This window comes from Heloderma suspectum, chromosome 3, assembly GCF_057233095.1.
Source record: "Heloderma suspectum isolate Gila_16-S chromosome 3, 16-S_ref, whole genome shotgun sequence".
NCBI classification, from domain to species: domain Eukaryota; kingdom Metazoa; phylum Chordata; class Lepidosauria; order Squamata; family Helodermatidae; genus Heloderma; species Heloderma suspectum.
In genome coordinates, this window is record NC_139460.1 from 12353536 (window position 1) to 12367348 (window position 13813).

Here is a 13813-nt window from a genome sequence, read left to right on the forward strand (position 1 = left end):
TAGCCGTGATAGGCTACGTGAATCGTCACGTAGCCTATCAGGGGGCGTTTTTTTTTTTCTTTGATTGCAATGGCGGCGGCGGCAGCTGGTCGAAAGACCGGCTGCCACTCCCGCCCCGCTCGAACACCCGCCGAACCGCCGGCTGGACCCGCTACCGGGAGGGACATTCGGTGAAGGTAAATCCCGTCCCAGGGGGGGTGCGGGGGGCAGGGGGGGTTCAGAGGATTTCTCCCCGAAACTTGTTCGGGGGGCCGAACACGTTGGCGCTCGGCCCCCCGAAGTTTCGGGGAGAAATTCTCCGCCATCCCTAGTAAAGACCTTTTTATTCTCCTAGTATTTTGCATTTTAGCTTCTCGATCTTTTAGCTCTGGCGTTTAAAATCTGTATTGTAAATCCCTGCATTGCTGCTAGGTTTTGTTCTGGTTCTACTTTTATATTGTGGTTTTAAGTTTTTTTATGTTATATTGTTTTGTGCTGCACTTTGTGGTTTTAATGTTTGTGAACCGCCCAGACAGCTTTGGCTATATAGAAATGAATGAATGAATGAATGAATGAATGAATAAAATAGTGTGGCCTTTTCGGCACTCCATAGTGCTCCAAGCACTATTACTTCCATTAAAGAAATAACAGGGGGGCAGTGGGGTGCATGTAGCCTGAAAGCTGCATGATGCCCACCTCTGTGTTAATGCTATCAGCTTGAATGCACTAACAACAACTACTGGATTTGGATGCCAGCTGAAGGATGATGGCAAAGCTACAGAACTGGTAATCCACTCCCTCCTTCATCATTATGAAGAGAGTAAGAATTTCAGGGCTAGTCAGCTTTAATCAAAAAGCAATCAGATATTCCAAGCTGGGGGAAAGTATCTTTTGCGCCCCTTATTTCTAACATTCATCACGAATTTATCTGAAAACGAGACATTTCATTTCAAATGCTCCGTGATGGAGGGACTGGGAAAGGAAGAGACTTGGGTGTACACTGTGGGCAGGGGCCTGATCGCCTTTTGTATGCATAGCCAATTGACAGAGCAGTCTTTGACGTCTCCTTAGAAGAAAGTCCCATTGATTTCACTGAGACTCACCCCAGAGTCCCAGGTAAGTGGATATCAAATTGCAGCCTTAGGCACTTTTATAAATATTAAACTGGCCAGAATGCAACAGGTCTCCTTTTCAAGCTAGCTTTCAATCAAATATATCCAGATTTATTCCCAGAATCCCCTACTCGTTCTTATCCATCCAGATTTCAGCTGAAGCTATTATTCAGTTCAGTGAAGCTCTCAATATGCAGAGCTAGGCTTCGCTGGGACAGAAAGCCGTGATTTGTTTGTTGCATTTTCAAAATATTTAGCACACTAAAATTCAAGGCATATTAGTGGTGTTTTGTTATGCCAAAACAACCCTTGTGACTGCCCTAATTTGACTATAGGTGTAAGAACCACTCATTAAATCATGATGTCGGGCCAAAAGCTAGCACAAAATTTCATTATGCAAACATGAAATTGACTAGGAGGGCTAATGAGGATAGCATGATACCCCAGATGTCAATAGAAAACAATCTATTTCTAACATAGCTTCTCTTTGGGGACATTTCTCCATCTACTATAAAGATTTTGTTTACCGATTTCCTGTTGCTTGTTAGCCTGAATAACCATGTCAGCACAGAAAAATAGGAGTAATACAAGTCAAGAGAATAATTTATCCCTTAATTTTATTACTTAGCAGCGTGGTGGCAGCCATTTCTATATTCCCCTGAAATTGAATATTCCATTCTTCCAGAGAGCATTATTATTTTCCTTGTTTGTTTCAAAATTGAACATGCAGAAGAAACTGACTGGAGACAAGTGTGCTGTTTTTAATACATCTGAAATACAATATGCCTGTTATTCATACGTCAGGGCTATGCCAGGGCAATAGGCAGCCATAATTAAATCTAAAGAAGGAGGGCTTGTTTTCCAGGTAAGGTACTTGAGGTCAGCAGTTGGGGATGGAACTGGAAAGTGGAGCTGGAAGCTGAGTTGCAGCAGGTAGGAGGTACGACTAGGGATGTTGGAAGAATACATCCGGGGGGGGGGGTGGAACTCACCAAGCTCTCATCAGCTCAACCCTCTGAACTTCGGCTCATTTCCCTGTGAGTTGGTCCATCTTGATCTGCATCGAGTAGGGCCAGTTTGTGGATTTATGTAAATAGAAATGTGTGCAAATTGTGACTGCCATTTGTGCAAATTATGCAAATTGCAGGTGAAAATTGTGCAAATTTCTATTTACGCACATTTTAAAAACAGGAAAAGGTCCCAGATTTGGGGAGAAAACCCACAGCTTGGCTCACAAGTGCAAGCTAAGTTGTGGGATGCTAGAGAAATCCAGTAAGCCCCGAAAGGTCTGAAAGGATGAGATTTCCTGGCAACAGACATCCCTAGGTGCGAATTAATTGTCCAGACAAGAACAGAAGGACAGATACTTACACTAGGCCTGGCCAATCCAGAGGATTCATACTACACTGAGGCTGATGTTGCATGCCTTGTTGACTCATGCTGAAGCATCTTGAGGCCTGACCTTGGGTAGTCCAAGATAGCTCAATAGACTAGGCACCTCTAATGGGTGGAAATTACAGGAAAGTAGATAGAGGGAAGGAAAGAACTTCCTAGCAGTAAGAGCTGTTTGACAGTCAAACAGATTGCTTCAGGAGGTGGTGGGCTCTCCTTCACTGGAGGTATTCAAGCAGGGGCTGGACTACCATCTATCAGAGATGCTATAGATGCATTCTGCATTAGATATCTTGCATTGAGCAGGGGGTGAAAAAGGTAGAGGTGTGCAGAAGGTAGATCTGTCTGTACCATCTGTCTGTACTATCTGTCTGGATACAGGACAGGGGCCTGTCAGTCGGGCTGCCTAGATCATGGAACTCCATGCCTTGAGGAGGCATGGCCCACTTGGCCCCTTCTTTGCTGGCTTTTTGGGCATCGTGTTAAGAATTCTTTGTCACCAAGTTTTTGGTTTGCTTTAAGGCTTCCCTCCATGCAGTGCTCCTGTGAGTTATATTTTAGCTTTCCATTAAAACATGAACTAAGTTATAGCTCTCTGTGTGTATGGGGGTTGCTATCCCTCTGTGTGTGTTTTAATTGTATGGTATTTTAGCTTGTAATTGTGGACCTATTTTTTTATCACATTTCATTACCACCCAGTTTTCCCCAAACTTCCTCCAGAAGTTTTGGACTACAACCCCCAGCATTCCTAACCATTGGCCATGCTGGCTGAGGCTAATGGGAGGTGAAGTCCTAAACATCAAGGGGGCAGCAGCTTGGGGTAGGCTGGAATAACCAATGCTCTTTCAGCAACCCTGATTTTCATGTGACCCCGACGTGGAGCCAAAAGTTGGACTAAAAATTTTATATGAATAAATGCATAAGATATTGTAGATGCAAAGCTGATGTGAAATGTGCTTGCTGAGGGACACTTCGTGAATTGATAGCAGATGTGAGATTTAAGGCAGCTTCTTCCTGAGTTGTAGCTCAGATTCTTTGCTGCTACACTGCAGTAGAATGACTGAATATCATTCAGCTCTACCACTCATTTAAATCTTCACCAAGGTTGGCCGTAGAATCCCTGTCCAAATGTCTGAAGACGGTGAGTGGCTGGATGGGGAGGAATAGGCTGAAGCTGAACCCTGACAAGACCGAGGTACTTTTGGTGGGAGACAAGAGGAGGCTGGGGGATGTTGACCTGGTGTTGAATGGGGTACGGCTACCCTTGAAAGACCAGGTCCGCAGCCTGGGGGTCATTTTGGACTCCCAGCTGTCCATGGAGGCTCAGGTGTCAGCTGTGAGCCGGACAGCGCTGTATCAACTCCATCTGAAATGGCGGCTGCACCCCTTCCTTCCCGAACATCTGCTCCCATCGGTAGTACATGCCCTGGTCTCCTCTCGTTTAGACTACTGTAATGCGCTCTACGTGGGGTTACCCTTGAAGACGGTTCAGAAACTGCAGCTGGTACAGAATGCGGCGGCTTGTCTGATTAAAGGCAGCCGCCGGCGAGATCACATCACTCCAGTGCTGAAGGAGTTGCACTGGTTACCAGTTGTTTTCCAGGCCAAATTCAAAGTGTTGGTTTTGACCTTTAAAACCCTATATGGTTCCGGCCCAGCCTATCTTAAGGAGCGCCTCCAGCAGCACCAGACAGGCCGCTTAACAAGATCAGCCTCAGATGGCCTTCTCTCTGTCCCATCAGCCAGGACAGCTAGACTGGTGGGGACGAGGGAGAGGGCCTTTTCTGTGGTGGCCCCCACTCTGTGGAACTCCCTCCCTAGGGAACTCCGTCATGCCCCCTCTTTAATGAGCTTCCGTCGTGCATTAAAAGCGTGGCTGTTCAGGCAGGCATTTGGGGTGGGTTAGGGTATTTTAGAAAATGTTTTTATTGTAGAATTTTATTGTTTTAAACTGTTTTTATTGTATGCTGTACATCGCCCAGAGTGGCTGGGTGACCAGCCAGATGGGCGATTAATAAATTTAATAATAATAATAATAATAATAATAATAATATCATCATTCCTAAAATACTTAATACACATGCAAATACCTTCCTTGTGCTCCTTGATGGCCTTCCTTCAGAGCTTTAGCAGGCCCTGGTTCAGAGTAGTTCTTTGAATAGAACTGACAGCACTTTCTCTTCGAGATCTTCTTTCTTTGTGCAGAAACATCAGGAGTCCTGGGCAGCTGCAACTTATGCCCTGCTAATTTGTGTTGGTGTGTGCAGCTTCTGTATTTAACAGACACACTGACATATTTCATGTCTCAGCTCAGCAGCACCTCAGCCTCTGTACCCAAGGCGTTGATATTACCCTCACTATAATTAAGCCCCCCTTCATGGATCACTGCCTTGTTGTGGCGAAGGGGCTTGCGTAACTCAGTGAAGCCATAAGCTATGCCGTGCAGGGCCACCCAAGATGGACAGGTCATGGCAGAGAGTTCTGACAAAATGTGGTCCACTGGAGAAGGAAATGGCAACCCACTCCAGTATTCTTGCCAAGAAAACCCCATGGAACGTATCACAAGGCTAAAAGAGATGACGCCGGAAGATGAGCCCCTCAGGTCGGAAGGTGTCCAATATGCTACTGGGGAAGAGCAGAGGGTATTTCCAAGTAGCGCCAGAAAGAGTGAAGCGGCTGGGCCAAACCCGAAAGGACACTCAGCTGTGGATGTGTCTGGTGGTGAAAAGAAAATCCGATGCTGTAAAGAACAATATTGTTTAGGAACCTGGAATGTCAGATCAATGAATCAAGGTAAGCTGGAGGTGGTCAAACATGAGATGGCAAGATTGAACATCGACATCTTGGGAATCAGCGAACTAAAATGGACAGGCATGGGCGAATTTAATTCAGGTGACCATCATATCTACTATTGTGGGCAAGAATCCCTTAGAAGAAATGGAGTAGCACTCATAGTCAACAAAAGGGTGGGAAAAGCAGTATTGGGGTACAATCTTAAAAATGATAGAATGATCTCAGTACGAATCCAAGGCAAACCATTCAACATCACAGTAATTCAAGTCTATGCCCCAACCACTGAGGCCGAAGAAGCTGAGGTTGATCGGTTCTATGAAGACCTACAACACCTTCTAGAACTAACACCAAAAAAAGATGTCCTCTTCATCATAGGGGATTGGAATGCTAAAGTAGGAAGTCAAGAAATCACCGGGATAACAGGCAGGCATGGCCTTGGTGTACAAAATGAAGCAGGACAAAAGCTAATAGAGTTTTGCCAAGAGAACACGCTGATCATAGCAAACACTCTTTTCCAACAGCACAAGAGGCGACTCTACACATGGACGTCACCAGATGGTCAATATCGAAATCAGATTGATTATGTCCTTTGCAGGCAAAGATGGAGAAGCTCCATACAGTCAGTAAAAACAAGACCTGGAGCTGACTGTGGCTCAGATCATGAGCTGCTTCTTGCAAAATTTCGGCTTAAATTGAAGAACGTCGGGAAAACCACTAAACCGTTCAGGTATGACCTAAATCATATCCCTGATGAATATACAGTGGAGGTGAGGAATAGATTTCAGGGATTAGACCTGATAGACAGAGTGCCTGAGGAACTATGGACGGAGGTCCGTAACATTGTTCAGGAGGCAGCAACGAAATCCATCCCAAAGAAAAAGAAATGCAAGAAAGCAAAGTGGCTGTCTGATGAGGCTTTACAAGTAGCTGACGAAAGAAGGGAAACGAAAAGCAAGGGAGAAAGGGGAAGAAATACCCAACTGAATGCAGAGTTCCAGAGAATAGCAAGGAGAGACAAGAAGGCCTTCTTAAATGAACAATGCAAAGAAATGGAGGAAAAGAACAGAATGGGAAAGACTAGAGATCTCTTCAAGAAAATTGGAGATCTCAAGGGAACGTTTTGTGCAAAGACGGGCATGATAAAGGACAAAGAAGGCAGGGACCTAACAGAAGCAGATGAGATTATGAAGAGGTGGCAAGAATACACAGAAGAACTATACAGGAAAGATCTGAATGTCCCTGATAGCCATGATAGTACGGTCACTGAACTTGAGCCGGACATCCTCGAGAGTGAAGTCAAGTGGGCCTTAGGAAGCATTAGTAACAACAAAGCTAGCGGAGATGACAGTATTCCAGCCGAGCTATTTAAAATCCTAAAAGATGATGCTGTTAAAGTGCTGCATTCAATATGCCAACAAATCTGGAACACTCAACAGTGGCCACAAGACTGGAAAAGGTCAGTTTACATTCCAATTCCAAAGAAGGGCAACGCCAAAGAGTGTTCAAACTACCGCACAATTGCGCTCATTTCACATGCCAGCAAGGTGATGCTCAAAATCCTACAAGCTAGGCTTCAGCAGTATGCGAACCGAGAACTACCGGAAGTACAAGCTGGGTTTCGAAGAGGCAGAGGAACTAGAGATCAAATCGCCAACATTCGCTGGATCATGGAGAAAGCAAGAGAATTCCAGAAAAACGTCTATTTCTGCTTCATTGACTACGCTAAAGCCTTTGATTGTGTGGATCACAACAAACTGTGGCAAATTCTGAAAGTGATGGGAGTACCAGACCACCTTACCTGTCTCCTGAGAAACCTGTATGAGGGTCAAGAAGCAACAGTAAGAACCAGACATGGAACAACCGATTGGTTCAAAATTGGGAAAGGAGTACGACAAGGCTGCATATTGTCACCCTGCTTATTTAACTTATATGCAGAGTACGTCATGAGAAATGCCGGGTTGGATGAATCAGAGGTCGGAATTAAGATTGCTGGGAGAATTATCAACAACCTCCGATATGCAGATGATACCACCCTAATGGCAGAAAGCGAAGAGGATCTCAAGAGCCTCTTGTTGAGGGTGAAAGAGGAGAGTGCAAAAGCTGGTTTGAAACTCAACATTAAAAAAACGAAGATCATGGCAGCTGGCCCCATCACTTCCTGGCATATAGAAGGGGAAGAAATGGAAGCAGTGACAGATTTTACTTTCTTGGGCTCCAAGATCACCACAGACGGTGACTGTAGCCATGAAATTAAAAGACGCTTGCTCCTTGGGAGGAAAGCTATGGCCAACCTAGACAGCATAGTAAGAAGCAGAGACATCACCTTGCCGACAAGGGTCCGTCTAATCAAAGCTATGGTTTTCCCAATAGTAATGTATGGCTGTGAGAGCTGGACTATAAGGAAGGCTGAGCGCCGAAGAATTGATGCTTTCGAACTGTGGTGCTGGAGAAGACTCTTACGAGTGCCCTGGACTGCAAGGAGGTCAAATCAGTCCATCCTAAAGGAAATCAACCCTGAGTGCTCATTGGAAGGACAGATAATGAAGCTGAAGCTCCAATATTTTGGCCACCTAATGCAAAGAGAAAACTCCCTGGAAAAGACCATGATGCTGGGAAATACTGAAGGCAAAAGGAGAAGGGGACGGCAGAGGATGAGATGGCTAGATAGCATCACGGATGCAATGAATATGAACTTGAGCACGCTCCGGGAGAGAGCGCAGGACAGGAAGGCCTGGCGTGCTATGGTCCATGGGGTCACGAAGAGTCGGACACAACTGAACGACTGAACAACAACAAAATAATTAAGCCACTTCCAACAGCTTGGTACTAGAGCAGCCGTTTTACTACATATGTCACTAACAGCACATAAGAATTAGTTCTTGTAATCAGGATTAGTTCTTGTAAGGGTAATCAGAAGGAGATATCCAAGTCAGGTCTTAAACATCAGGCAGACTGATGTGGTGGAAGACACACCTTCAAGTAGCCAGGCCACCAAGCCATTTAGGGCTATTAAAAGGTCAAAAGCTAAGCACTGAAGCCATGAATTGTGCCTGGAAATGCATGGGGAGCCCAAGAAGCTGTTTCCACACATCTCTGATGGGATCAAATGTGGAATGTCCTCGGTTAACTATCAGGCTGCTGTCTTCTGGACCACTTGGAGATGCTGGACATATAACACAGTAATCTGACTGGGATGTTACAAGAGCAAGCATAACTGTGCCAAACCTGTCTCTCTTAGAAAGGGGCCAAGCTACATTACATACCCTGTAATCCAGTCCTACCCACAGTTCTATCTGCAGAGTGTATCCAACTATTTTCATGATCCATGCTGGGTGCATGGATCTGGAGTAGCCTATCTGCGAACAGAAGGGCTGCCTCCATTCATGGAAGAGGGAGAGATCTATTGGAGGGCCCCAAAGAAAGAAGGGCAAGGGACACATTTTCTGCCAATTTCCCCTTCCTCCTGCAACTCCCTGTGGCACCTCTAACACTGTTTTTCAGGGTCGTCCCAACTCTCCAGAGCAGATTTTCAAGAGGTATAGAGAACTGCAGTGGGAGGATGAATTGGCAAAAATCATCGCCTCCCCCTTCCTCTAGTGGGAGTGTCCCATGAGCAGAGATCCACTTGGTGGAACTCTGGATCCAACCCAATATTTACAATGAGTATTCATCCATTCATTCATTCCTTTTATATCCTGCCTTTTTCCTCTTGCAAGAAACCCAGGGCAGCTTACATAGTTCTCCTCATCTCCCTTTTATCCTCACAACAACCCTGTGAATTAGGTTAGGCTGAGAGTCAGTGACTGGCCCAATGTCACCCAGTGAAGCTCAGGGCTGAGTGTCTCTCCGAAGTCCCAGTCTAACACTCTAACCACTATACCACACTGGCTTTCCCTCCCACCCTCCCCACCTCCCTTTTTTCTTGTATACTTATGTACCCTACCTTTTAATCAACATTGGTTCCCAAGGCAGTCTACAAACTGATGTAGAGTTCTTGTTTGTGCCTTAGGGCCAGGCAGGCATCCATACTTCTGGCTCATCACAAAAATTGCTGGCTCAGGACATAGATGTTTTGCATTATCTCATGAGACAGTTAGCAAGAATTTTATAAAGTGATACAGAGCTCTTGTCAATAGCACTTTACATTTTACTGACATATATTCCAGTGTAATCTGGTTTGCTTTTATTGGAAACTACTGTGAATTGCTTCTTTCTTGGCAGTAGAACTTCCCCTTGGGACACGTTATCAAGGAAAAAAAGTGGGAGGGAGGGAAGGGGGAAAAACCATTTGTAGCCTGTTCAGGAAACTAACAAGGCAAGAGTTACTTGATAAGAAACTGCCTGATCCTAACGTTTAGCCGCTATGGTGCCAAGCGTTATTAGAGACAACACCAAAGTTCAGAGATGGGAGCAGGAGGGTGTGGTTCAGAAACAAATTTCCCCAGTTTGGAAAACCAGACATAATGATCTGAGTACAAATCTTTGAAGTTCAAGTCAAGTTTGTAATGGTTCTTCCCCACAAACTGTGATGTCATCTTCTGGTCCCCCATTTTCCCCAAAATATATGCTGATGTTTTAATGTAAATTCACCTCATGTCATATTTTTGAGCTAATAAGTGAACCAGAACACCACTATCCTTCAAAATTTGCACCTCTATGATTTTGCAGTGCAGTTCTCCAGTTCAGAAAAATGCCTGCGAAAAGACCTAGGATAGGGGCAAGTGCACATAAACATGTGAATATAATGTACAAAAATGCTTTATATTAAGTGAAATTGCTTGTAAAAAAAAACAACCCTGAGCATGTGAGAGGTGAAATTGCATACAAAATGCCCATAATGGGAGAAATGCACATGAAGATGCATGGGGTTTTTTAAGCAAACTTAAGAAATCACAAGCTGATGTGGAAATGGGGTGGACAAATCTGTCCGTCCCTAGCGCAAAAGGTTTGTGTGGAAGGATTCAGCAGTAGCAGAGGCCTCATCTTAGGACGCTCCTAGGTTCTAGCATCCATGGCCACCACAGAGCCTAGGAAATGGATTCCCCAAGTAGAGATGTGGTAATCAACAAAACTCCCATCCATCAAGGCTCTCTGAATTCCCCCTCAAAGTTCATTCCAATGTGTGTCCGAATCAGATTGTGTGTTTTTTAGTTTTGCATGAACATTCGCACATATTTTCATGTGCATTGTAACAAAAGTATGCATCAATTGTGTGCGTATTTGAAATGTACATATTTTCAACCCTTGAATAAAGCATGTTGGTGTGAATTTTTAATGCACCGTTTTCAAGTGGATGTATTTTGTGAATGTCACACACACACACACACACACACCCTGCAAATTGCATCACACACTTGGAAATGTATGGACTTCGACCACAGATTGCATTTGAGTCCATATTCTGTTCCATCAGGTGCAAACGGAGTAAATACTGATCAAAAACAAACTGAAATGAATTTCTCATACAATCCAATTCCCACGGCCTCCTGGCTAAATCCATTAAATGAAGAGGCATGGGAGACTTTATTTCCCAGATTCCCCAGAAGTGGGGGACATTTCAAAGCATCCAGAAGTGTGCAGTCCATTATTATACTGCTACTGAATTCTAGATTTTTTATGAGCAAGTAAATGGGTTGGGCCACAGGAGAACTTTCAGCTCAATGTGTGGGGGCTTTGGGGGTGGTGTGAAAGCTGTGTATGTGAACAGGATCAGTCCTCACAGTGGTCTGCTTTTTCCTGAAATATCCCCCACCACATTGATGATGATACGTGATTCTGCTGCCACTGGTAAGGAGGCAGTGAAAATGGAGGGGAGTGATATTTTGGGAAGAGCTTGATAAAAAGTACTTTTAACCAGTGGAGGCTGGTGGCTCCTATGTCAATGGGGCAGCAAATCCATTCTAGGTTTCAGTCAGAACCAGAACCACTCACGACCCTAAAGGAGCTATCCAAGGTGCTGAACTCATTTTAAAGATAGGGTTCAGCACCTTGGATAGCTCCTTTAGGATTCTCGATGGTTCTGACTAAAACCCAGAGCGGATTCACTGCCCCATTGACATTGGGGTCACCACCCTCCATTGCTTTAACAAATGAAATTATACAGTAAGAGCGAAACATACAGATGGAAGAAAACATCAGCAGCGTTAACTAAGCTCAGAATGTGGAAGGCAAGGCTGAGCAAATTGTACAGAGTGACATTCAAATGGGCAGATTAGCTTTCATGTTTTACTTAGGGATGGCGGAGAATTTCTCCCCGAAACCTCGGGGGGCCGAGCGCCAACGTGTTCGGCCCCCCGAACAAGTTTCGGGGAGAAATCCTCCGCACCCCCCCGCACCCCGCACCCCCCCCGGGACGGGACTTACCTTCACCAAATGTCCCTCCCGGTGGCTGGTCCGGCCAGCGGTTCAGTGGGTGTTCGAGCGAGGCGGGAGCGGCAGCCGGTCTTTCGACCGGCTGCCGCAGCCGCCATTGCAATGAAAGGGAAAAAAAAAACACGCCCCCTGATAGGCTACGTGACGATTCACGTAGCCTATCACGGCTAGATTTGCAAAGTCAGCCGTGATAGGCTACGTGAATCGTCACGTAGCCTATCACGGGTGACTTTAAAAAAAAAAAGAGTGTACGGATAATGGCGGCCCCCATAGGGAGCCGCCATTCCCGTTCCTTATTTGGTCGCTGTAGTCTAAGTAAATGTTTACGTAGACTACGGCGAAAATAAGGGCAACGCTATTTGCGTTGCCCTTATTTTCGCCGTAGTCTACGTAAACATTTACGTAGACTACAGCGACTAAATAAGGAACGCGAATGGCGGCTCCCTATGGGGGCCGCCATTCGCGTATGCGCTTTTTTTTTTTTTTTTAAAGTCACCCGTGATAGGCTACGTGACGATTCACGTAGCCTATCATGGCTGACTTTGCAGATCTAGCCGTGATAGGCTACGTGAATTGTCACGTAGCCTATCAGGGGGCGTTTTTTTGTGTGTTTTTTTTACTTTTGCATTCGCGGCCGGGCGAGGTGAGGCGCCTCCTCCCCGGCCTGAATTTCGGCCAGGCGAGGCGGGAAGCCTCCCCCCCGGCCTGAATTTCGGCCGGGCGAGGCGGGAAGCCTCCCCCCCCCGTCCTGAACTTTGCGGGGGGACCAGCGAAGCGCCTCCCCCCCACCGTGAACAGCCTTCGACGACAGGTAAGTGGCTTTCGTCCACCCCTAGTTTTACTGCATTGCATGCATGAAAACATTCAAAATGGGATTTTTTCACACTTCTCCTTAAAATAACAGCTTGCTTGGCCTTCTTCACTGTTCTAAGAAATTAAGGGAATTTGATGTTATATATCTTGCAATGGATCATTGCTTCTTCTGCTTCATCTGATAGAATCATAGAGTTGGAAGAGACCTCAAAGGTCATCTAGTCCAGTGCTACAGCAGTCCTGATAAGTGGCCATCCAGCCTCTTCTTGAAAACCTGTAACAAGGGAGAGTCCACCTCTGTTTGAGGAAGTGTGTTCCAGTGTCGAACAGTTTCAACCATCAGAAAGTTCTTCTTAATGTTTCATTGAAATCCCCTTGCTTGAAATTTGAACCCATTGGTTCTGGTCCTTTCCTCTGGAGCAACAGAAATCAAATTTGCTCCGTCATCTCTGTGACAGCCCTTCAGCTATTTGAAGATGGCTATCATAACTTTCTTCCAATTTGACAGCAGCCCGGACTAGGGATGTCAGAGAAATCGGGAAGAGATTCAAATGAGTTTAGTTTTCTATGAATCTGGCCTGCAGGTTCTGCTGCTCGCTGGATAGTTCCAAGTTGTATGGATTCCATGGACCAGTTTTTTGTTTACTCCTGGGGGGATTTGTGCAAATCAACACTTGTACCAATGTGCATTAGCGCAAATGCGTAATTAGCGCAAATGCACATTTGCAAAAGGGAAATACATCCTTGTGCATCCCTGAAATAAATAAATAAATACATAAATAATAAATAAAGTCTAATTCCATCAATGAGCAGACGATGAAACAGAAGACACCTGACAATGCACAAAACACAGACAGAACAGATTTAACAAAATTATGTGCCTGTCCTGATGCCCCAAAGGACACCTGTCCTGAAGTATAGTACATGGTTTCATCTACCAGCCAAATGTGGAACTAAGTTACCACTAGTCTCTTGAAGGGGAGATTGACACGCATGTCCTGGACGAGACTGAAATCAAGCTTCTACAGGTGAATTCCCCAGGCGGAAATGCCATATGGATCCTTGAAAAAGCCATTACTATATCTCACATTTGAGATTTGCAAAGCCAGTGATGGGAGTTAGAATGTTCCCCCATTCCATTAAAGTTAATTGGGAACAGGGAGTCGAAATCTCCCAGGATCTCTGAAAAAGATGCTCATCCTGGAAACTAATTAGAAGAAAAGGTTAATCCTATTCGAGGAAAGGACATGGGCCATGCTGACACCTGGGTGTTTTTAAAAGACCGCGGAAATAAAGAGAAAGACATTTCTTGTCAGATAAGCAGTCTGGGTGTGTGAAAATGTAGAGCACTA